This window comes from Salmo salar, chromosome ssa12, assembly GCF_905237065.1.
Source record: "Salmo salar chromosome ssa12, Ssal_v3.1, whole genome shotgun sequence".
In the NCBI taxonomy this organism is placed as follows: domain Eukaryota; kingdom Metazoa; phylum Chordata; class Actinopteri; order Salmoniformes; family Salmonidae; genus Salmo; species Salmo salar.
The window spans coordinates 4,352,726-4,377,961 of NC_059453.1; the positions used below are offsets into that span (position 1 = coordinate 4,352,726).

The following is a 25,236-nucleotide window of genomic DNA, read 5'->3' on the forward strand; positions in this document are numbered from 1 at the left end:
CATTACCCTCATCATTACTACTGCTACTACCACCACTATACTGCTATCACTGCCATCATCATTACTACTACTACTACTACCACCATCACTAAACTGCTATCTTTACCATCATTACTACTACTACCACCATCACTAAACTGCTATCACTACCATCATCATTACTACTACCTACACTCGATCCCTCCGATGTCAACAACTACAGACCAGTATCCCTTCTTTCTTTTCTCTCCAAAACTCTTGAACGTGCCGTCCTCTGCCAGCTCTCCTGCTATCTCTCTCAGAATGACCTTCTTGATCCTAATCAGTCAGGTTTCAAGACTGGGCATTCAACTGAGACTGCTCTTCTCTGTGTCACGGAGGCTCTCCGCACTGCTAAAGCTAACTCTCTCTCCTCTGCTCTCATCCTTCTAGACCTATCTGCTGCCTTTGATACTGTGAACCATCAGATCCTCCTCTCCACCCTCTCCGAGTTGGGCCCACGCTTGGATTGCGTCCTACCTGACAGGTCGCTCCTACCAGGGGGCGTGGCGAGAATCTGTAGTAGTAGTAGTAGTAGTAGTAGTAATGATGGTAATGATAGCAGTTTAGTGATGGTGGTAGTAGTAGTAGTAGTAATGATGGTAGTGATAGCAGTTTAGTGATGGTGGTAGTAGTAGTAGTAATGATGATGGTAATGATAGCAGTATAGTGATGGTGGTAGTAGTAGTAGTAATGATGATGGTAATGATAGCAGTTTAGTAATGGTGGTAATAGTAGTAATGATGGTAGTGATAACAGTTTAGTGCTGGTGGTAGTAGTAGTAGTAGTAATGATGATGGTAGTGATAGCAGTTTAGTGATGGTGGTAGTAGTAGTGGTAGCAATGATGATGGTAGTGATGTGGCAGTTTAGTGATGGTGGTAGTAGTAGTAGTAATGATGATGGTAATGATAGCAGTTTAGTGGTGGTGGTAGTAGTAGCAGTAATGATGGTCATGATAGCAGTTTAGTGATGGTAGTAGTAGTAATGATAGCAGTTTAGTGATGGTGGTAGTAGTAGTAGTAGTAATGATGATGGTAATGATAGCAGTATAGTGATGGTGGTAGTAGTAGTAATGATGGTAGTGATAGCAGTTTAGTGATGTGGTAGTAGTAGTAATGATGATGGTAATGATAGCAGTTTAGTGATGGTAGTAGTAGTAGTAATGATGATGGTAATGATAGCAGTTTAGTGATGGTGGTAGTAGTAGTAGTAATGATGATGGTAATGATTGCAGTTTAGTGATGGTGGTGGTAGTAGTAGTAGTAATGATGATGGTAGTGATAGCAGTATAGTGATGGTAGTAGTAGTAGTAATGATGATGGTAATGATAGCAGTTTAGTGATGGTGGTAGTAGTAGTAGTAGTAATGATGATGGTAGTTGTAGTACTGATGTAATGTTGAAGATGATCGTTATTTAGTTAGTTATAGTTTCATTTTCCATGTTTAGATTTGTATATTTATTACATATCTACTATTGACTGTTACCATTTTATTTTTGTTATTTTTGTATTTAATTTTTGTATTATTATTTACTGCCATTTTATATTATTATTTGTTATTATTTATAATTGTATTACAATGTATATTTGTTTGTTGCTTTGGCAATATTGACACAATGTTTTTCATGCCAATAAAGCAGCTTGAATTTGAATTTGAGAGAGAAAGAGAGAGAGATGAGAGAGAGATAGGGAGAGAGGGATGAGAGAGAGAGAGGGATGAGAGAGAGAGAGGGATGAGAGAGAGAAAGAGAGAAAGAGAGAAAGAGGGATGAGAGAGAGAGGGATGAGAGAGAGAGAGGGATGAGAGAGAGAAAGAGAGAAAGAGAGAGAGAGAGAGAATTGAATTTGAAATCATTCTAAGTACTGTAACAGGTTTTCTATGGGCCTCCAGCAGTTCTATCATGATGTCACAATGCCCCTGTCATAAACCAGGAGTCATCAGGTTATAAAACAACAGTGTTCGGGGCTCAAGGCTGTCTGTCACCAAGAGCAGCCTGACAGCAGGTCGCACCGTACGCTCAGGATCTCCAGCACTGATAGAAGTCTACGGATCCTTGCGACCTTGCCCCTCTGGATTCTTACCGACCCGGACCACCATGAGAGACAGCTACAAGGGCTTCACTGCCACGCAGCTTCAGCCACAGCACGTCAGCTTCGACCTAACGGGAAGCGGGAAGTCCAAACCCAGGCTGGTCTCTGTTCAGCGGAAATCCACGGAGCCGTTCGAGACCCACTGGGAAGGGGAGCAGCTCATTAGGATGCCGCCTCTCAAACCGACCCCGGTGGCCATGTGTCAGATCACCCGGGAAGATTGGCTGCACGCCAACAACGTAAACTACCGGCGCTTGGAGAGCAGCAGGCGGCATGCGGAAAGCTTCTGGCGCGAGACCTCCCGGTTGATCCAGAGTACAGAGCAGCTGACTCGTCGAACGCAGTCTGACAGCTCCCGGTGGATCGGTAAACGGATAACGGAAATCTCGTTCTGGCGGAGCGAGCTGGGGTTCGAGCTCGAGCAGCTTCTACGGGACACGGAGAGGCTACGTCAGGTCAAGTTCCGGTTGGACAGGGCCTTTTAAAGGAGACCGACGGCCCACTGCAGGTGAGAGAATGACAGAAAGATGATTGATAAAAATGAATTAGATAATTTATCAATTTATTGATTAGGAGTTTCTGAGGATAATGAGATACTACGGTGATGGGTGTCTTGGCATCTTCTTCTTCAACGTTTGTATTACAATTCCGGTTTGAAAAGTCCTGTGTTCTGTAAGATAATGGAAGAGCTGGTAAAGCTGTAGAACTAGTAGCCTAGCAGTAAATATACAACTTGGTCTGTATTCAAAATTGCACATAGAATTCCCTATATGTACTAGTGCACCAGCCTAAATAAGGAATCGGTTGTGTTATTTGTTACATACCATTAAACATATCATTGGGATTGATAGAGTCTACTGTAAAAAGAACCAGACTGGCACCCAGGCTAGTGTCTACTGTAAAAAGAACCAGACTGGCACCCAGGCTAGTGTCTACTGTAAAAAGAACCAGACTGGCACTCAGGCTAGTGTCTACTGTAAAGAGAACCAGACTGGCACCCAGGCTAGTGTCTACTGTAAAGAGAACCAGACTGGCACCCAGGCTAGTGTCTACTGTAAAGAGAACCAGACTGGCACCCAGGCTAGAGTCTACTGTAAAGAGAACCAGACTGGCACCCAGGCTAGTGTCTACTGTAAAGAGAACCAGACTGGCACCCAGGCTAGGTGCCAGTAAATAATATGTTATAGAATGAAACTAAATGGTTGTGTGTGTGTGTGTGTGTGTGTGGATCAGATGTCGCAGGAGTGCCAGGTCCAGTGTCAGAAACTCAACGACAGTCATCGATGTCGTGGAGAAAGAACTGGTGCAGGTGAAACACACACACACACACACATAAACAAACACAACAAACAATTGTAGAAGGTTTACAGAATAGTCCTCCACCCCAGGTATGTCTGACCCTAGTCCTGCCTACATTGGTTTTATTCCACTCACCTTTGTTCTGTGGTAACAATGCTATTATCTTTCTCTCTCCCTCCATCTCACCCTCTCCATCATTCCCTCCATCTCTCTCTCTCCTGCTCCGTCTCCCTCCATCTCCCCCTCTCCCTCTCCCTCTCCCTCTCCCTCTCTCTCTCTCCATCCCTCAATCTCTCCCTCAATCTCTCTCTCCCTCTCCCTCCATCTCTCTCCCTCCCTCTCTCCCTCCATATCTCTATCTCTCTCTCCCTCCATCTCGCTATTTCCCTCTCCCTCTCCTGCCATCTCTTCATTTCCCCCTCCCTCCCTCCCTCCCTCCCGCTCCCTCTCCCTCCATCTCCCCCTCTCTCTCTCCCCTCTCCCCTCTCCCTCTCCTGCCATCTCTTCCTTTCTCCCTCCCTCCCTCCCTCCCTCCCTCCCTCCCTCCCTCCCTCCCTCCCTCCCTCCCTCCCTCCCTCCCTCCCTCCCTCCCTTCAGGAGGTAACAGTGATCAGGTCTTCTCAGGAACAGTTGGAGAGGATCAGAGATAAAGTCCAGAAACAGCTGGATTGAGTACACACACGCACACGCACACACACACACACACACACACACACACACACACACACACACACACACACACACACACACACACACACACACACACACACACACACACACACACACACAGTTGACATTTAGTTGTAACTACAGAGCCCCCTGCTGAGATGAATCACTGCAACAAGAATTAAGTTGAACAAACCATCATTTTATTTCTGGACTTTGTTTGGATCCTCATGTTGTAGGGGCTGGCTAACTGGAATAAGTCAGACTCAACACTTTGATGATAAAGTGGTAGGTGCTGGCTACCACACACTGTGTGTGTGTGTGTGTGTGTGTGTGTGTGTGTGTGTGTGTGTGTGTGTGTGTGTGTGTGTGTGTGTGTGTGTGTGTGTGTGTGTGTGTGTGTGTGTGCAGGTCCAACAGGAGAGTGCAACACCAGTTGGAAAAAAACATGAATGATAAACACAGAGCTCTCCAGATCGACAGCCACTGTCACACACTGACCAACTGTTCTCCTGCTACCAGTTATTACCCTGACCTCAGCCTGGTAGATACCAGGTAACACTGACCAACTGTTCTCCTGCTACCAGTTATTACCCTGACCTCAGCCTGGTAGATACCAGGTAACACTGACCAACTGTTCTCCTGCTACCAGTTATTACCCTGACCTCAGCCTGGTAGATACCAGGTAACACTGACCAACTGTTCTCCTGCTACCAGTTACTACCCTGACCTCAGCCTGGTATATACCAGGAAACACTGACCAACTGTTCTCCTGCTACAAGTTATCACCCTGACCTCAGCCTCCTGGATACCAGGTAACACTGACCAACTGTTCTCCTGCTACCAGTTATTACCCTGACCTCAGCCTGGTAGATACCAGGTAACACTGACCAACTTTTCTCCTGCTACCAGTTATTACCCTGACCTCAGCCTGGTAGATACCAGGTAACACTGACCAACTGTTCTCCTGCTACCAGTTATTACCCTGACCTCAGCCTCCTGGATACCAGGTAACACTGACCAACTGTTCTCCTGCTACCAGTTATTACCCTGACCTCAGCCTGGTAGATACCAGGTAACACTGACCAACTGTTCTCCTGCTACCAGTTATTACCCTGACCTCAGCCTGGTAGATACCAGGTAACACTGATCAACTGTTCTCCTGCTACCAGCTATTACCCTGACCTCAGCCTGGTAGATACCAGGTAACACTGACCAACTGTTCTCCTGCTACCAGTTATTACCCTGACCTCAGCCTGGTAGATACCAGGTAACACTGACCAACTGTTCTCCTGCTACCAGCTATTACCCTGACCTCAGCCTGGTAGATACCAGGTAACACTGACCAACTGTTCTCCTGCTACCAGTTATTACCCTGACCTCAGCCTGGTAGATACCAGGTAACACTGACCAACTGTTCTCCTGCTACCAGCTATTACCCTGACCTCAGCCTGGTAGATACCAGGTAACACTGACCAACTGTTCTCCTGCTACCAGTTATTACCCTGACCTCAGCCTGGTAGATACCAGGTAACACTGACCAACTGTTCTCCTGCTACCAGCTATTACCCTGACCTCAGCCTGGTAGATACCAGGTAACACTGACCAACTGTTCTCCTGCTACCAGTTATTACCCTGACCTCATCCTCCTGGATACCAGGTAACACTGACCAACTGTTCTCCTGCTACCAGTTATTACCCTGACCTCAGCCTCCTGGATACCAGGTAACACTGACCAACTGTTCTCCTGCTACCAGTTATTACCCTGAGCTCAGCCTGGTAGATACCAGGTAACACTGACCAACTGTTCTCCTGCTACCAGTTATTACCCTGACCTCAGCCTCCTGGATACCAGGTAACACTGACCAACTGTTCTCCTGCTACCAGTTATTACCCTGACCTCAGCCTGGTAGATACCAGGTAACACTGACCAACTGTTCTCCTGCTACCAGTTATTACCCTGACCTCAGCCTGGTAGATACCAGGTAACACTGACCAACTGTTCTCCTGCTACCAGTTATTACCCTGACCTCAGCCTGGTAGATACCAGGTAACACAGACCAACTGTTCTCCTGCTACCAGTTATTACCCTGACCTCAGCCTGGTAGATACCAGGTAACACTGACCAACTGTTCTCCTGCTACCAGTTATTACCCTGACCTCAGCCTGGTAGATACCAGGTAACACTGACCAACTGTTCTCCTGCTACCAGTTATCACCCTGACCTCAGCCTGGTAGATACCAGGTAACACTGACCAACTGTTCTCCTGCTACCAGCTATTACCCTGACCTCAGCCTGGTAGATACCAGGTAACTCTGACCAACTGTTCTCCTGCTACCAGTTATTACCCTGACCTCAGCCTGGTAGATACCAGGTAACACTGACCAACTGTTCTCCTGCTACCAGTTTTTACCCTGACCTCAGCCTGGTAGATACCAGGTAACACTGACCAACTGTTCTCCTGCTCCCAGTTATCACCCTGACCTCAGCATGGTAGATACCAGGTAACACTGACCAACTGTTCTCTTGCTACCAGCTATTACCCTGACCTCAGCCTGGTAGATACCAGGTAACTCTGACCAACTGTTCTCCTGCTACCAGTTATTACCCTGACCTCAGCCTGGTAGATACCAGGTAACACTGACCAACTGTTCTCCTGCTACCAGTTATTACCCTGACCTCAGCCTGGTAGATACCAGTTAACACTGACCAACTGTTCTCCTGCTACCAGCTATTACCCTGACCTCAGCCTGGTAGATAACAGGTAACACTGACCAACTGTTCTCCTGCTACCAGTTATTACCCTGACCTCATCCTGGTAGATACCAGGTAACACTGACCAACTCTTCTCCTGCTACCAGTTATTACCCTGACCTCAGCCTCCTGGATAACAGGTAACACTGACCAAATGTTCTCCTGCTACCAGCTATTACCCTGACCTCAGCCTGGTAGATACCAGGTAACACTGACCAACTGTTCTCCTGCTACCAGTTATCACCCTGACCTCAGCCTGGTAGATACCAGGTAACACTGACCAACTGTTCTCCTGCTACCAGTTATTACCCTGACCTCAGCCTGGTAGATACCAGGTAACACGGACCAAATGTTCTCCTGCTACCAGTTATTACCCTGACCTCAGCCTGGTAGATACCAGGTAACACTGACCAACTGTTCTCCTGCTACCAGTTATTACCCTGACCTCAGCCTGGTAGATACCAGGTAACACTGACCAACTTTTCTCCTGCTACCAGTTATTACCCTGACCTCAGCCTGGTAGATACCAGGTAACACTGACCAACTGTTCTCCTGCTACCAGTTATTACCCTGACCTCAGCCTCCTGGATACCAGGTAACACTGACCAACTGTTCTCCTGCTACCAGTTATTACCCTGACCTCAGCCTGGTAGATACCAGGTAACACTGACCAACTGTTCTCCTGCTACCAGTTATTACCCTGACCTCAGCCTGGTAGATACCAGGTAACACTGATCAACTGTTCTCCTGCTACCAGCTATTACCCTGACCTCAGCCTGGTAGATACCAGGTAACACTGACCAACTGTTCTCCTGCTACCAGTTATCACCCTGACCTCAGCCTGGTAGATACCAGGTAACACTGACCAACTGTTCTCCTGCTACCAGTTATTACCCTGACCTCAGCCTGGTAGATACCAGGTAACACTGACCAACTGTTCTCCTGCTACCAGTTATTACCCTGACCTCAGCCTGGTAGATACCAGGTAACACTGACCAACTGTTCTCCTGCTACCAGTTATTACCCTGACCTCAGCCTGGTAGATACCAGGTAACACTGACCAACTGTTCTCCTGCTACCAGTTATTACCCTGACCTCAGCCTGGTAGATACCAGGTAACACTGACCAACTGTTCTCCTGCTACCAGTTATTACCCTGACCTCAGCCTCCTGGATACCAGGTAACACTGACCAACTGTTCTCCTGCTACCAGTTATTACCCTGACCTCAGCCTGGTAGATACCAGGTAACACTGACCAACTGTTCTCCTGCTACCAGTTATTACCCTGACCTCAGCCTGGTAGATACCAGGTAACACTGATCAACTGTTCTCCTGCTACCAGCTATTACCCTGACCTCAGCCTGGTAGATACCAGGTAACACTGACCAACTGTTCTCCTGCTACCAGTTATCACCCTGACCTCAGCCTGGTAGATACCAGGTAACACTGACCAACTGTTCTCCTGCTACCAGTTATTACCCTGACCTCAGCCTGGTAGATACCAGGTAACACTGACCAACTGTTCTCCTGCTACCAGTTATTACCCTGACCTCAGCCTGGTAGATACCAGGTAACACTGACCATCTGTTCTCCTGCTACCAGTTATTACCCTGACCTCAGCCTGGTAGATACCAGGTAACACTGACCAACTGTTCTCCTGCTACCAGTTATCACCCTGACCTCAGCCTGGTAGATACCAGGTAACACTGACCAACTGTTCTCCTGCTACCAGTTATTACCCTGACCTCAGCCTGGTAGATACCAGGTAACACTGACCAAATGTTCTCCTGCTACCAGTTATTACCCTGACCTCAGCCTGGTAGATACCAGGTAACACTGACCAACTGTTCTCCTGCTACCAGTTATTACCCTGACCTCAGCCTGGTAGATACCAGGTAACACTGACCAACTGTTCTCCTGCTACCAGTTATTACCCTGACCTCAGCCTGGTAGATACCAGGTAACACTGACCAACTGTTCTCCTGCTACCAGTTATTACCCTGACCTCAGCCTCCTGGATACCAGGTAACACTGACCAACTGTTCTCCTGCTACCAGTTATAACCCTGACCTCAGCCTGGTAGATACCAGGTAACACTGACCAACTGTTCTCCTGCTACCAGTTATTACCCTGACCTCAGCCTGGTAGATACCAGGTAACACTGATCAACTGTTCTCCTGCTACCAGCTATTACCCTGACCTCAGCCTGGTAGATACCAGGTAAGACTGACCAACTGTTCTCCTGCTACCAGTTATCACCCTGACCTCAGCCTGGTAGATACCAGGTAACACTGACCAATTGTTCTCCTGCTACCAGTTATTACCCTGACCTCAGCCTGGTAGATACCAGGTAACACTGACCAACTGTTCTCCTGCTACCAGTTATTACCCTGACCTCAGCCTGGTAGATACCAGGTAACACTGATCAACTGTTCTCCTGCTACCAGCTATTACCCTGACCTCAGCCTGGTAGATACCAGGTAAGACTGACCAACTGTTCTCCTGCTACCAGTTATCACCCTGACCTCAGCCTGGTAGATACCAGGTAACACTGACCAATTGTTCTCCTGCTACCAGTTATTACCCTGACCTCAGCCTGGTAGATACCAGGTAACACTGACCAACTGTTCTCCTGCTACCAGTTATTACCCTGACCTCAGCCTGGTAGATACCAGGTAACACTGACCAACTGTTCTCCTGCTACCAGCTATTACCCTGACCTCAGCCTGGTAGATACCAGGTAACACTGACCAACTGTTCTCCTCCTACCAGCTATTACCCTGACCTCAGCCTGGTAGATAACAGGTAACACTGACCAACTGTTCTCCTGCTACCAGTTATCACCCTGACCTCAGCCTGGTAGATACCAGGTAACACTGACCAATTGTTCTCCTGCTACCAGTTATTACCCTGACCTCAGCCTGGTAGATACCAGGTAACACTGACCAACTGTTCTCCTGCTACCAGTTATTACCCTGACCTCAGCCTGGTAGATACCAGGTAACACTGATCAACTGTTCTCCTGCTACCAGCTTTTACCCTGACCTCAGCCTGGTAGATACCAGGTAAGACTGACCAACTGTTCTCCTGCTACCAGTTATCACCCTGACCTCAGCCTGGTAGATACCAGGTAACACTGACCAATTGTTCTCCTGCTACCAGTTATTACCCTGACCTCAGCCTGGTAGATACCAGGTAACACTGACCAACTGTTCTCCTGCTACCAGTTATTACCCTGACCTCAGCCTGGTAGATACCAGGTAACACTGACCAACTGTTCTCCTGCTACCAGCTATTACCCTGACCTCAGCCTGGTAGATACCAGGTAACACTGACCAACTGTTCTCCTCCTACCAGCTATTACCCTGACCTCAGCCTGGTAGATAACAGGTAACACTGACCAACTGTTCTCCTGCTACCAGTTATTACCCTGACCTCAGCCTGGTAGATACCAGGTAACACTGACCAACTGTTCTCCTCCTACCAGTTATCACCCTGACCTCAGCCTGGTAGATACCAGGTAACACTGACCAACTGTTCTCCTGCTACCAGTTATTACCCTGACCTCAGCCTGGTAGATACCAGGTAACACTGACCAACTGTTCTCCTGCTACCAGTTATTACCCTGACCTCAGCCTGGTAGATACCAGGTAACACTGACCAACTGTTCTCCTGCTACCAGTTATTACCCTGACCTCAGCCTGGTAGATACCAGGTAACACTGACCAACTGTTCTCCTGCTACCAGTTATTACCCTGACCTCAGCCTGGTAGATACCAGGTAACACTGACCAACTGTTCTCCTGCTACCAGTTATTACCCTGACCTCAGCCTGGTAGATACCAGGTAACACTGACCAACTGTTCTCCTGCTACCAGTTATTACCCTGACCTCAGCCTCCTGGATACCAGGTAACACTGACCAACTGTTCTCCTGCTACCAGTTATAACCCTGACCTCAGCCTGGTAGATACCAGGTAACACTGACCAACTGTTCTCCTGCTACCAGTTATTACCCTGACCTCAGCCTGGTAGATACCAGGTAACACTGATCAACTGTTCTCCTGCTACCAGCTATTACCCTGACCTCAGCCTGGTAGATACCAGGTAAGACTGACCAACTGTTCTCCTGCTACCAGTTATCACCCTGACCTCAGCCTGGTAGATACCAGGTAACACTGACCAACTGTTCTCCTGTTGCCAGTTATTACCCTGACCTCAGCCTGGTAGATACCAGGTAACACTGACCAACCGTTCTCCTGCTACCAGTTATTACCCTGACCTCAGCCTGGTAGATACCAGGTAACACTGACCAACTGTTCTCCTGCTACCAGTTATTACCCTGACCTCAGCCTGGTAGATACCAGGTAACACTGACCAACTGTTCTCCTGCTACCAGCTATTACCCTGACCTCAGCCTGGTAGATACCAGGTAACACTGACCAACTGTTCTCCTGCTACCAGTTATTACCCTGACCTCAGCCTGGTAGATACCAGGTAACACTGACCAACTGTTCTCCTGCTACCAGCTTTACCCTGACCTCAGCCTGGTAGATACCAGGTAACACTGACCAACTGTTCTCCTGCTACCAGTTATTACCCTGACCTCAGCCTGGTAGATACCACGTAACACTGACCAACTGTTCTCCTGCTACCAGTTATTACCCTGACCTCAGCCTGGTAGATACCAGGTAACACTGACCAACTGTTCTCCTGCTACCAGCTATTACCCTGACCTCAGCCTGGTAGATACCAGGTAACTCTGACCAACTGTTCTCCTGCTACCAGTTATTACCCTGACCTCATCCTCCAGGATACCAGGTAACACTGACCAACTGTTCTCCTGCTACCAGTTATTACCCTGACCTCAGCCTCCTGGATACCAGGTAACACTGACCAACTGTTCTCCTGCTACCAGTTATTACCCTGAGCTCAGCCTGGTAGATACCAGGTAACACTGACCAACTGTTCTCCTTCTACCAGTTATTACCCTGACCTCAGCCTCCTGGATACCAGGTAACACTGACCAACTGTTCTCCTGCTACCAGTTATTACCCTGACCTCAGCCTGGTAGATACCAGGTAACACTGACCAACTGTTCTCCTGCTACCAGTTATTACCCTGACCTCAGCCTGGTAGATACCAGGTAACACTGACCAACTGTTCTCCTGCTACCAGTTATTACCCTGACCTCAGCCTGGTAGATACCAGGTAACACTGACCAACTGTTCTCCTGCTACCAGTTATCACCCTGACCTCAGCCTGGTAGATACCAGGTAACACTGACCAACTGTTCTCCTGCTACCAGTTTTTACCCTGACCTCAGCCTGGTAGATACCAGGTAACACTGACCAACTGTTCTCCTGCTACCAGCTATTACCCTGACCTCAGCCTGGTAGATACCAGGTAACCCTGACCAACTGTTCTCCTGCTACCAGTTATCACCCTGACCTCAGCATGGTAGATACCAGGTAACACTGACCAACTGTTCTCTTGCTACCAGCTATTACCCTGACCTCAGCCTGGTAGATACCAGGTAACTCTGACCAACTGTTCTCCTGCTACCAGTTATTACCCTGACCTCAGCCTGGTAGATACCAGGTAACACTGACCAACTGTTCTCCTGCTACCAGTTATTACCATGACCTCAGCCTGGTAGATACCAGGGAACACTGACCAACTCTTCTCCTGCTACCAGTTATTACCCTGACCTCAGCCTCCTGGATACCAGGTAACACTGACCAACTGTTCTCCTGCTACCAGTTATTACCCTGACCTCAGCCTGGTAGATACCAGGTAACACTGACAAACTGTTCTCCTGCTACCAGTTATTACCCTGACCTCAGCCTGGTAGATACCAGGTAACACTGACCAACTGTTCTCCTGCTACCAGCTATTACCCTGACCTCAGCCTGGTAGATACCAGGTAACACTGACCAACTGTTCTCCTGCTACCAGTTATCACCCTGACCTCAGCCTGGTAGATACAAGGTAACACTGACCAACTGTTCTCCTGCTACCAGTTATTACCCTGACCTCAGCCTGGTAGATACCAGGTAACACTGACCAACTGTTCTCCTGCTACCAGTTATTACCCTGACCTCAGCCTGGTAGATACCAGGTAACACTGACCAACTGTTCTCCTGCTACCAGTTATTACCCTGACCTCAGCCTGGTAGATACCAGGTAACACTGACCAACTGTTCTCCTGCTACCAGCTATTACCCTGACCTCAGCCTGGTAGATACCAGGTAACACTGACCAACTGTTCTCCTGCTACCAGTTATTACCCTGACCTCAGCCTGGTAGATACCAGGTAACACTGACCAACTGTTCTCCTGCTACCAGCTATTACCCTGACCTCAGCCTGGTAGATACCAGGTAACACTGACCAACTGTTCTCCTGCTACCAGTTATTACCCTGACCTCAGCCTGGTAGATACCAGGTAACACTGACCAACTGTTCTCCTGCTACCAGTTATTACCCTGACCTCAGCCTGGTAGATACCAGGTAACACTGACCAACTGTTCTCCTGCTACCAGCTATTACCCTGACCTCAGCCTGGTAGATACCAGGTAACACTGACCAACTGTTCTCCTGCTACCAGTTATTACCCTGACCTCAGCCTCCTGGATACCAGGTAACACTGACCAACTGTTCTCCTGCTACCAGTTATTACCCTGACCTCAGCCTGGTAGATACCAGGTAACACTGACCAACTGTTCTCCTGCTACCAGTTATTACCCTGACCTCAGCCTCCTGGATACCAGGTAACACTGACCAACTGTTCTCCTGCTACCAGTTATTACCCTGACCTCAGCCTGGTAGATACCAGGTAACACTGACCAACTGTTCTCCTGCTACCAGTTATTACCCTGACCTCAGCCTGGTAGATACCAGGTAACACTGACCAACTGTTCTCCTGCTACCAGTTATTACCCTGACCTCAGCCTGGTAGATACCAGGTAACACTGACCAACTGTTCTCCTGCTACCAGTTATTACCCTGACCTCAGCCTCCTGGATACCAGGTAACACTGACCAACTGTTCTCCTGCTACCAGTTATAACCCTGACCTCAGCCTGGTAGATACCAGGTAACACTGACCAACTGTTCTCCTGCTACCAGTTATTACCCTGACCTCAGCCTGGTAGATACCAGGTAACACTGATCAACTGTTCTCCTGCTACCAGCTATTACCCTGACCTCAGCCTGGTAGATACCAGGTAAGACTGACCAACTGTTCTCCTGCTACCAGTTATCACCCTGACCTCAGCCTGGTAGATACCAGGTAACACTGACCAACTGTTCTCCTGTTGCCAGTTATTACCCTGACCTCAGCCTGGTAGATACCAGGTAACACTGACCAACCGTTCTCCTGCTACCAGTTATTACCCTGACCTCAGCCTGGTAGATACCAGGTAACACTGACCAACTGTTCTCCTGCTACCAGTTATTACCCTGACCTCAGCCTGGTAGATACCAGGTAACACTGACCAACTGTTCTCCTGCTACCAGCTATTACCCTGACCTCAGCCTGGTAGATACCAGGTAACACTGACCAACTGTTCTCCTGCTACCAGTTATTACCCTGACCTCAGCCTGGTAGATACCAGGTAACACTGACCAACTGTTCTCCTGCTACCAGCTTTACCCTGACCTCAGCCTGGTAGATACCAGGTAACACTGACCAACTGTTCTCCTGCTACCAGTTATTACCCTGACCTCAGCCTGGTAGATACCACGTAACACTGACCAACTGTTCTCCTGCTACCAGTTATTACCCTGACCTCAGCCTGGTAGATACCAGGTAACACTGACCAACTGTTCTCCTGCTACCAGCTATTACCCTGACCTCAGCCTGGTAGATACCAGGTAACTCTGACCAACTGTTCTCCTGCTACCAGTTATTACCCTGACCTCATCCTCCAGGATACCAGGTAACACTGACCAACTGTTCTCCTGCTACCAGTTATTACCCTGACCTCAGCCTCCTGGATACCAGGTAACACTGACCAACTGTTCTCCTGCTACCAGTTATTACCCTGAGCTCAGCCTGGTAGATACCAGGTAACACTGACCAACTGTTCTCCTTCTACCAGTTATTACCCTGACCTCAGCCTCCTGGATACCAGGTAACACTGACCAACTGTTCTCCTGCTACCAGTTATTACCCTGACCTCAGCCTGGTAGATACCAGGTAACACTGACCAACTGTTCTCCTGCTACCAGTTATTACCCTGACCTCAGCCTGGTAGATACCAGGTAACACTGACCAACTGTTCTCCTGCTACCAGTTATTACCCTGACCTCAGCCTGGTAGATACCAGGTAACACTGACCAACTGTTCTCCTGCTACCAGTTATCACCCTGACCTCAGCCTGGTAGATACCAGGTAACACTGACCAACTGTTCTCCTGCTACCAGTTTTTACCCTGACCTCAGCCTGGTAGATACCAGGTAACACTGACCAACTGTTCTCCTGCTACCAGCTATTACCCTGACCTCAGCCTGGTAGATACCAGGTAACCCTGACCAACTGTTCTCCTGCTACCAGTTATCACCCTGACCTCAGCATGGTAGATACCAGGTAACACTGACCAACTGTTCTCTTGCTACCAGCTATTACCCTGACCTCAGCCTGGTAGATACCAGGTAACTCTGACCAACTGTTCTCCTGCTACCAGTTATTACCCTGACCTCAGCCTGGTAGATACCAGGTAACACTGACCAACTGTTCTCCTGCTACCAGTTATTACCATGACCTCAGCCTGGTAGATACCAGGGAACACTGACCAACTCTTCTCCTGCTACCAGTTATTACCCTGACCTCAGCCTCCTGGATACCAGGTAACACTGACCAACTGTTCTCCTGCTACCAGTTATTACCCTGACCTCAGCCTGGTAGATACCAGGTAACACTGACAAACTGTTCTCCTGCTACCAGTTATTACCCTGACCTCAGCCTGGTAGATACCAGGTAACACTGACCAACTGTTCTCCTGCTACCAGCTATTACCCTGACCTCAGCCTGGTAGATACCAGGTAACACTGACCAACTGTTCTCCTGCTACCAGTTATCACCCTGACCTCAGCCTGGTAGATACCAGGTAACACTGACCAACTGTTCTCCTGCTACCAGTTATTACCCTGACCTCAGCCTGGTAGATACCAGGTAACACTGACCAACTGTTCTCCTGCTACCAGTTATTACCCTGACCTCAGCCTGGTAGATACCAGGTAACACTGACCAACTGTTCTCCTGCTACCAGTTATTACCCTGACCTCAGCCTGGTAGATACCAGGTAACACTGACCAACTGTTCTCCTGCTACCAGCTATTACCCTGACCTCAGCCTGGTAGATACCAGGTAACACTGACCAACTGTTCTCCTGCTACCAGTTATTACCCTGACCTCAGCCTGGTAGATACCAGGTAACACTGACCAACTGTTCTCCTGCTACCAGCTATTACCCTGACCTCAGCCTGGTAGATACCAGGTAACACTGACCAACTGTTCTCCTGCTACCAGTTATTACCCTGACCTCAGCCTGGTAGATACCAGGTAACACTGACCAACTGTTCTCCTGCTACCAGTTATTACCCTGACCTCAGCCTGGTAGATACCAGGTAACACTGACCAACTGTTCTCCTGCTACCAGCTATTACCCTGACCTCAGCCTGGTAGATACCAGGTAACACTGACCAACTGTTCTCCTGCTACCAGTTATTACCCTGACCTCAGCCTCCTGGATACCAGGTAACACTGACCAACTGTTCTCCTGCTACCAGTTATTACCCTGACCTCAGCCTGGTAGATACCAGGTAACACTGACCAACTGTTCTCCTGCTACCAGTTATTACCCTGACCTCAGCCTCCTGGATACCAGGTAACACTGACCAACTGTTCTCCTGCTACCAGTTATTACCCTGACCTCAGCCTGGTAGATACCAGGTAACACTGACCAACTGTTCTCCTGCTACCAGCTATTACCCTGACCTCAGCCTCCTGGATACCAGGTAACACTGACCAACTGTTCTCCTGCTACCAGTTATTACCCTGACCTCAGCCTCCTGGATACCAGGTAGCACTGACCAACTGTTCTCCTGCTACCAGTTATTACCCTGACCTCAGCCTGGTAGATACCAGGTAACACTGACCAACTGTTCTCCTGCTACCAGCTATCACCCTGACCTCAGCCTGGTAGATACCAGGTAACACTGACCAACTGTTCTCCTGCTACCAGTTATCACCCTGACCTCAGCCTGGTAGATACCAGGTAACACTGACCAACTGTTCTCCTGCTACCAGCTATTACCCTGACCTCAGCCTGGTAGATACCAGGTAACACTGACCAACTGTTCTCCTGCTACCAGTTATTACCCTGACCTCAGCCTGGTAGATACTAGGTAACACTGACCAACTGTTCTCCTGCTACCAGTTATTACCCTGACCTCAGCCTCCTGGTAACAGACTCTCACACGGTTTTCTTCAAACACTTCATTCAATCAGATCCTCCCTCCCTGTAGTGTCTCAGTGCCGGTGTCGTGGGTGCAGTTTTCGGAGGACATCATTGGGAAGTCGGCGTCGGAGCGGCTAGCCACACGGGAAGTAACGGAGCTGGCGGAAGGAACCCTGGTTGCCACGGCGAGAGACATGTGGTCTCAGTACAACCGTGTCAACGCCGCCTTCACACTCCGTGTCGACCAGACCACACACGCTAGGAACACGCTACAGCAGCACCTGGCCAAGGTGGGGGGGTCTGTATGTGTATTTTTGTCATTGTTTTGTGTGACCTGTGTGTGTCTATGTGTGTGTGTTCTTTGTGTGTCCACGTGTGTTTTTGTGCTGACCCCCCCCCCTCCCTCTCCATCTCTCTCCAGACCCTGCAGGAGATGCACCAGACGGAGCGTACCATCTCAGATTTGGAGGGGTCCATCTGGGCGAAGAGAGCCCCCCTCAGAGTGGCTCAGTCCAGGCTGGAGGAGCGCACCCATAGACCTAACATGGAGCTCTGCAGGGACCACCCACACACCAGGTAACACACACTCTCATGCTTACAAACATAGCATGTAGGCTAAGTGGCTAACGATATATTTATCTGTGTGCTTTTCTCTTTGTCTCTCAATTCAATTCAATTCAAGGGGTTTTATTGGCATGGGAAACATATGCTAACATTCCCAAAGCAAGTGAGGTAGATAATATACAAAAAATAAATAAACAATAAAAATGAACAGTAACCTTTACACTCACAGAAGTTCCAAAAGAATAAAGACATTTGAAATGTCATATTATGTCTATATACTGTCTCCGTCTCTCTCTGTCTCTTTCTTTCTCTCTCTGTCTCTTTCTTTCTCTCTCTGTCTCTTTCTTTCTCTCTGTCTCTTTCTTTCTCTCTCTGTCTCTTTCTTTCTCTCTGTCTCTTTCTTTTTCTCTCTGTCTCTTTCTTTCTCTCTCTGTCTCTTTCTTTCTCTCTCTGTCTCTTTCTTTCTCTCTCTGTCTCTTTCTGTCTGTCTGTCTGTCTGTCTGTCTGTCTGTCTGTCTGTCTGTCTGTCTGTCTGTCTGTCTGTCTGTCTGTCTGTCTGTCTGTCTGTCTGTCTGTCTGTCTGTCTGTCTGTCTGTCTGTCTGTCTGTCTGTCTGTCTCTCTCCCTCTCTCTTTCGTATGTCTCTCTCTCTCTCTCTCCCTCTCTCTATTCCAGATTGCTGTCTGGTCTGGTCTCCAGGACACTGTTTTATCTCTAAGACAGAGGTTGTCTGAAGCCCAGGCTGCCCTGCAGCAGCTGGCTGACTGTAAGAGTGGTTTAGAACAGGAGCTTTACACTAAGACCCACTCCCTCTTTATTGACCAGGAGAGATGTCTAGGACTCCGCAAGACATACACCTCTACCTCTAGACTGGTGGGTTACACATAGACAAGACATACCCCTCTAGACTGGTGGGTTACACATAGACAAGACATACCCTTCTAGAGTGGTGGGTTACACATAGACAAGACATACCCTTCTAGAGTGGTGGGTTACACATAGACAAGACATACCCTTCTAGACTGGTGGGTTCCACATAGACAAGACATACCCCTCTAGACTGGTGGGTTCCACATAGACAAGACATAACCTTCTAGACTGGTGGGTTCCACATAGACAAGACATACCCCTCTAGACTGGTGGGTTCCACATAGACAAGACATACCCTTCTAGACCGGTGGGTTACACATAATCAAGACATACCCCTCTAGACTGGTGGGTTCCACATAGACAAGACATACCCTTCTAGACTGGTGGGTTACACATAGACAAGACATACCCCTCTAGACTGGTGGGTTACACATAGACAAGACATACCCCTCTAGACTGGTGGGTTACACATAGACAAGACATACCCCTCTAGACTGGTGGGTTCCACATAGACAAGACATACCCCTCTAGACTGGTGGGTTCCACATAGACAAGACATACCCCTCTAGACTGGTGGGTTACACATAGACAAGACATACCCCTCTAGACTGGTGGGTTCCACATAGACAAGACATACCCTTCCAGACTGGTGGGTTCCACATAGACAAGACATACCCTTCTAGACTGGTGGGTTCCACATAGACAAGACATACCCCTCTGGACTGGTGGGATCCACATAGACAAGACATATCCCTCTAGACTGGTGGGTTACACATAGACAAGACATACCCCTCTAGACTGGTGGGTTCCACATAGACAAGACATACCCCTCTAGACTGGTGTGTTACACATAGACAAGACATACCCCTCTACCCCTAGACTGGTGGGTTACACATAGACAAGACATACTCCTCTAGACTGGTGGCTTACACATAGACAAGACATACCCTTCTAGACTTGGTGGGTTCCACATAGACAAGACATACCCCTCTAGACTGGTGGCTTACACATAGACAAGACATACCCTTCTAGACTGGTGGGTTACACATAGACAAGACATACCCCTCTAGACTGGTGGGTTCCACATAGACAAGACATACCCCTCTAGACTGGTGGGTTACACATAGACAAGACATACCCCTCTAGACTGGTGGGTTCCACATAGACAAGACATACCCTTCCAGACTGGTGGGTTCCACATAGACAAGACATATTTTTCTAGACTGGTGGGTTCCACATAGACAAGACATACCCCTCTGGACTGGTGGGATCCACATAGACAAGACATATCCCTCTAGACTGGTGGGTTACACATAGACAAGACATACCCCTCTAGACTGGTGTGTTACACATAGACAAGACATACCCCTCTACCCCTAGACTGGTGGGTTACACATAGACAAGACATACTCCTCTAGACTGGTGGCTTACACATAGACAAGACATACCCTTCTAGACTTGGTGGGTTCCACATAGACAAGACATACCCCTCTAGACTGGTGGCTTACACATAGACAAGACATACCCTTCTAGACTGGTGGGTTACACATAGACAAGACATACCCCTCTAGACTGGTGGGTTACACATAGACAAGACATACCCCTCTAGACTGGTGGCTTACACATAGACAAGACATACCCTTCTAGACTGGTGGGTTACACATAGACAAGACATACCCCTCTAGACTGGTGGGTTCCACATAGACAAGACATACCCCTCTAGACTGGTGGGTTACACATAGACAAGACATACTCCTCTAGAATGGTGGGTTACACATAGACAAGACATACCCCTCTAGACTGTTGGGTCCCACATAGACAAGACATACCCCTCTAGACTGGTGGGTTACACATAGACAAGACATACCCCTCTAGACTGGTGGGTTCCACATAGACAAGACATACCCCTCTAGACTGGTGGGTTACACATAGACAAGACATACCCCTCTAGACTGGTGGGTTACACATAGACAAGACATACCCCTCTAGACTGGTGGGTTACACATAGACAAGACATACCCCTCTAGACTGGTGGGTTACACATAGACAAGACATACCCCTCTAGACTGGTGGGTTACACATAGACAAGACATACTCCTCTAGACTGGTGGGTTACACATAGACAAGACATACCCCTCTAGACTGGTGGGTTACACATAGACAAGACATACCCCTCTAGACTGGTGGGTTCCACATAGACAAGACATACCCCTCTACCCCTAGACTGGTGTGTTACACTTAGACAAGACATACCCCTCTAGACTGGTGGGTCCCACATAGACAAGACATACCCCTCTAGACTGGTGGGTTCCACATAGACAAGACATACCCCTCTAGACTGGTGGGTTCCACATAGACAAGACATACCCCTCTAGACTGGTGGGTTCCACATAGACAAGACATACCCCTCTAGACTGGTGGGTTACACATAGACAAGACATACCCCTCTAGACTGGTGGGTTACACATAGACAAGACATACCCCTCTAGACTGGTGGGTTACACATAGACAAGACATACCCCTCTAGACTGGTGGGTTACACATAGACAAGACATACCCCTCTAGACTGGTGGGTTCCACATAGACAAGACATACCCCTCTAGACTGGTGGGTTCCACATAGACAAGACATACCCCTCTACCCCTAGACTGGTGGGTTACACATAAACAAGACATACCCCTCTAGACTGGTGGGTCCCACATAGACAAGACATACCCCTCTAGACTGGTGGGTTCCACATAGACAAGACATACCCCTCTAGACTGGTGGGTTCCACATAGACAATACATACCCCTCTAGACTGGTGGGTTCCACATAGACAAGACATACACCTCTAGACTGGTGGGTTACACATAGACAATACATACCCCTCTAGACTGGTGGGTTCCACATAGACAAGACATACCCCTCTAGACTGGTGGGTTACACATAGACAAGACATACCCTTCTAGTCTGGTGGGTTCCACATAGACAAGACATACCCCTCTAGACTGGTGGGTTCCACATAGACAAGACATACCCCTCTAGACTGGTGGGTTCCACATAGACAAGACATACCCCTCTAGACTGGTGGGTTCCACATAGACAAGACATACCCCTCTAGACTGGTGGGTTACACATAGACAAGACATACCCCTCTAGACTGGTGGGTTCCACATAGACAAGACATACCCCTCTAAACTTGTGGGTTCCACACAGACAAGACATACTCCTCTAGACTGGTGGGTTACACATAGACAAGACATACCCCTCTAGACTGGTGGGTTACACATAGACAAGACATACCCCTCTAGACTGGTGGGTTCCACATAGACAAGACATACCCCTCTACCCCTAGACTGGTGGGTTATACATAGACAAGACATACCCCTCTAGACTGGTGGGTTCCACATAGACAAGACATACCCCTCTAGACTGGTGGGTTCCACATAGACAATACATACCCCTCTAGACTGGTGGGTTACACATAGACAAGACATACCCTTCTAGACTGGTGGGTTACACATAATCAAGACATACCCCTCTAGACTGGTGGGTTACACATAGACAAGACATACCCCTCTACCCCTAGACTGGTGGGCTCCACTTAGACAAGACATACCCTTCTAGACTGGTGGGTTACACATAGACAAGGCATAAACAGACACACAGAGACAGATTGAAGGTCCTCTCTCTTCTCTTCTGTGATTATGTTCAATAAAGGTGTCTAAGTCATATCTGGTGTCCCAGTCTCTTCTGTCGTTTATATCTGGTGTCCCATTCTAAGCCAGATCTGGTGTCCCATTCTAAGCCAGATCTGGTGTCCCATTCTAAGCCAGATCTGTTGTCCCATTCTAAGCCAGATCTGGTGTCCCATTCTCTTCTGTCATTTATATCTGGTGTCCCATTCTAAGCCAGATCTGGTGTCCCATTCTAAGCCAGATCTGGTGTCCCATTCTAAGCCAGATATGTTGTCCCATTCTAAGCCAGATCTGGTGTCCCATTCTCTTCTGTCATTTATATCTGGTGTCCCATTCTCAGCCAGATCTGGTGTCCCAGTGAAAACCAGATCTGGTGTCCCAGTGAAACCAGATCTGGTCTCCCAGTGTAAACTCGATCTATTGTCCCAATCTAAGCCAGATCTCGTGTCCCAGTCTAAGTCAGATATGGTGTCCTAGTCTAACCCAGATCTGGTGTCTCAGTGTAAACCAGATCCGGTGTCCCTGTGTAAACTAGATATATTGTCCCAATCTAAGCTAGATCTGGTGTCCCAGTCTAAACCAGATCTGGTGTCCCAGTCACTTCTGTCATTGTATTATTGTTAGTTCATCTAGTTAGTTCATCTGCTCCATACTGGTTGGAAATAGCTAACAGTTTAAATAGTAACAGTTTAAATAGTAACAGTCTAAATAGGAACAGTCTAATTAGTAACAGTCTAAATAGTAACAGTTTAAATAGTAACAGTCTAAATAGTAACAGTCTAAATAGTAACAGTCGAAGGCTTTGTCACTAAATGCCACCCTAGTGCCTACATAGACCCTCTGGTCTATACTAGTGATCTACTGTCTACCCTCTGGTCTATACTAGTGATCTACTGTCTACCCTCTGGTCTATACTAGTGATCTACTGTCTACCCTCTGGTTAATACCTTGGGTTGTGCCGTGGCGGAGATCTTTGTGGGCTATACTCGGCCTTGTCTTAGGACGGTAAATTGGTAGTTGGAGACATCCCTCTAGTGGTGTGGGGGCTGTGCTTTGGCAAAGTGGGTGGGGTTATATCCTGCCTGTTTGGCCCTGTCCGGGGGTATCATCGGATGGGGCCACAGTGTCTTCTGATCCCTCCTGTCTCAGCCTCCAGTATTTATGCTGCAGTAGTTTATGTGTCGGGGGGCTAGGGTCAGTCTGTTACATCTGGAGTATTTCTCTTGTCTTATCCGGTGTCCTGTGTGAATTTAAATATGCTCTCTCTAATTCTCTTTCTCTCTTTCTTTCTTTCTCTCGGAGGACCTGAGCCCTAGGACCATGCCTCAGGACTACCTGGCATGATGACTCCTTGCTGTTCCCAGTCCACCTGGCCGTGCTAGTGCTCCAGTTTCAACTGTTCTGCCTGCGGCTATGGAACCCTGACCTGTTCACCGGACGTGCTTGTTGCACCCGCGACAACTACTATGATTATTATTATTTGACCATGCTGGTCATTTATAAACATTTTAACATCTTGACCATGTTCTGTTATAATGTCCACCCGGCACAGCCAGAAGAGGACTGGCCACCCCTCATAGCCTGGTTCCTCTCTAGGTTTCTTCCTAGGTTTTTGGCCTTTCTAGGGAGTTTTTCCTAGGGAGTTTTTCCTAGCCACCGTGCTTCTTTCACATGCATTGCTTGCTGTTTGGGGTTTTAGGCTGGGTTTCTGTACAGCACTTTGAGATATCAGTTGATGTACGAAGGGCTATATAAATACATTTGATTTGATTTAATACTAGTGATCTACTGTCTACCCTCTGGTCTATAATAGTGATCTACTGTCTACCCTCTGGTTAATACTAGTGATCTACTGTCTACCCTCTGGTCTATACTAGTGATCTACTGTCTACCCTCTGGTCTATACTTGTGATCTACTGTCTACCCTCTGGTCTATACTAGTGATCTACTGTCTACCCTCTGGTTAATACTAGTGAACTACTGTCTACCCTCTGGTCTATACTAGTGATCTACTGTCTACCCTCTTGTCTATACTAGTGATCTACTGTCTTCCCTCTGGTCTATACTAGTGATCTACTGTCTACCCTCTGGTTAATACTAGTGATCAACTGTCTACCCTCTGGTCTATACTAGTGATCTACTGTCTTCCCTCTGGTCTATACTAGTGATCCACTGTCTACCCTCTGGTTAATACTAGTGATCTACTGTCTACCCTCTGGTCTATACTAGTGATCTACTGTCTACCCTCTGGTTAATACTAGTGATCTACTGTCTACCCTCTGGTCTATACTAGTGATCTACTGTCTACCCTCTGGTTAATACTAGTGATCTACTGTCTACCCTCTGGTTAATACTAGTGATCTACTGTCTACCCTCTGGTCTATACTAGTGATCTACTGTCTACCCTCTGGTTAATACTAGTGATCTACTGTCTACCCTCTGGTCTATACTAGTGATCTACTGTCTACCCTCTGGTTAATACTACATAGTGATCTACTGTCTACCCTCTGGTCTATACTAGTGATCTACTGTCTACCCTCTGGTTAATACTAGTGATCTACTGTCTACCCTCTGGTCTATACTAGTGATCTACTGTCTACCCTCTGGTTAATACTAGTGATCTACTGTCTACCCTCTGGTTAATACTAGTGATCTACTGTCTACCCTCTGGTCTATACTAGTGATCTACTGTCTACCCTCTGGTTAATACTAGTGATCTACTGTCTACCCTCTGGTCTATACTAGTGATCTACTGTCTACCATCTGGTTAATAGTAGTGATCTACTGTCTACCCTCTGGTCTATACTAGTGATCTACTGTCTACCCTCTGGT

General features: G+C 47.9%; 1 pseudogene; it reads left to right on the forward strand.

The window, feature by feature from the left end:
• The first annotated feature begins 1,952 nt into the window (after nucleotides 1–1,952).
• On the forward strand, nucleotides 1,953–23,747 carry LOC106591253 (tektin-3-like; annotated as a pseudogene).
• Nucleotides 23,748–25,236: the final 1,489 nt, after the last annotated feature.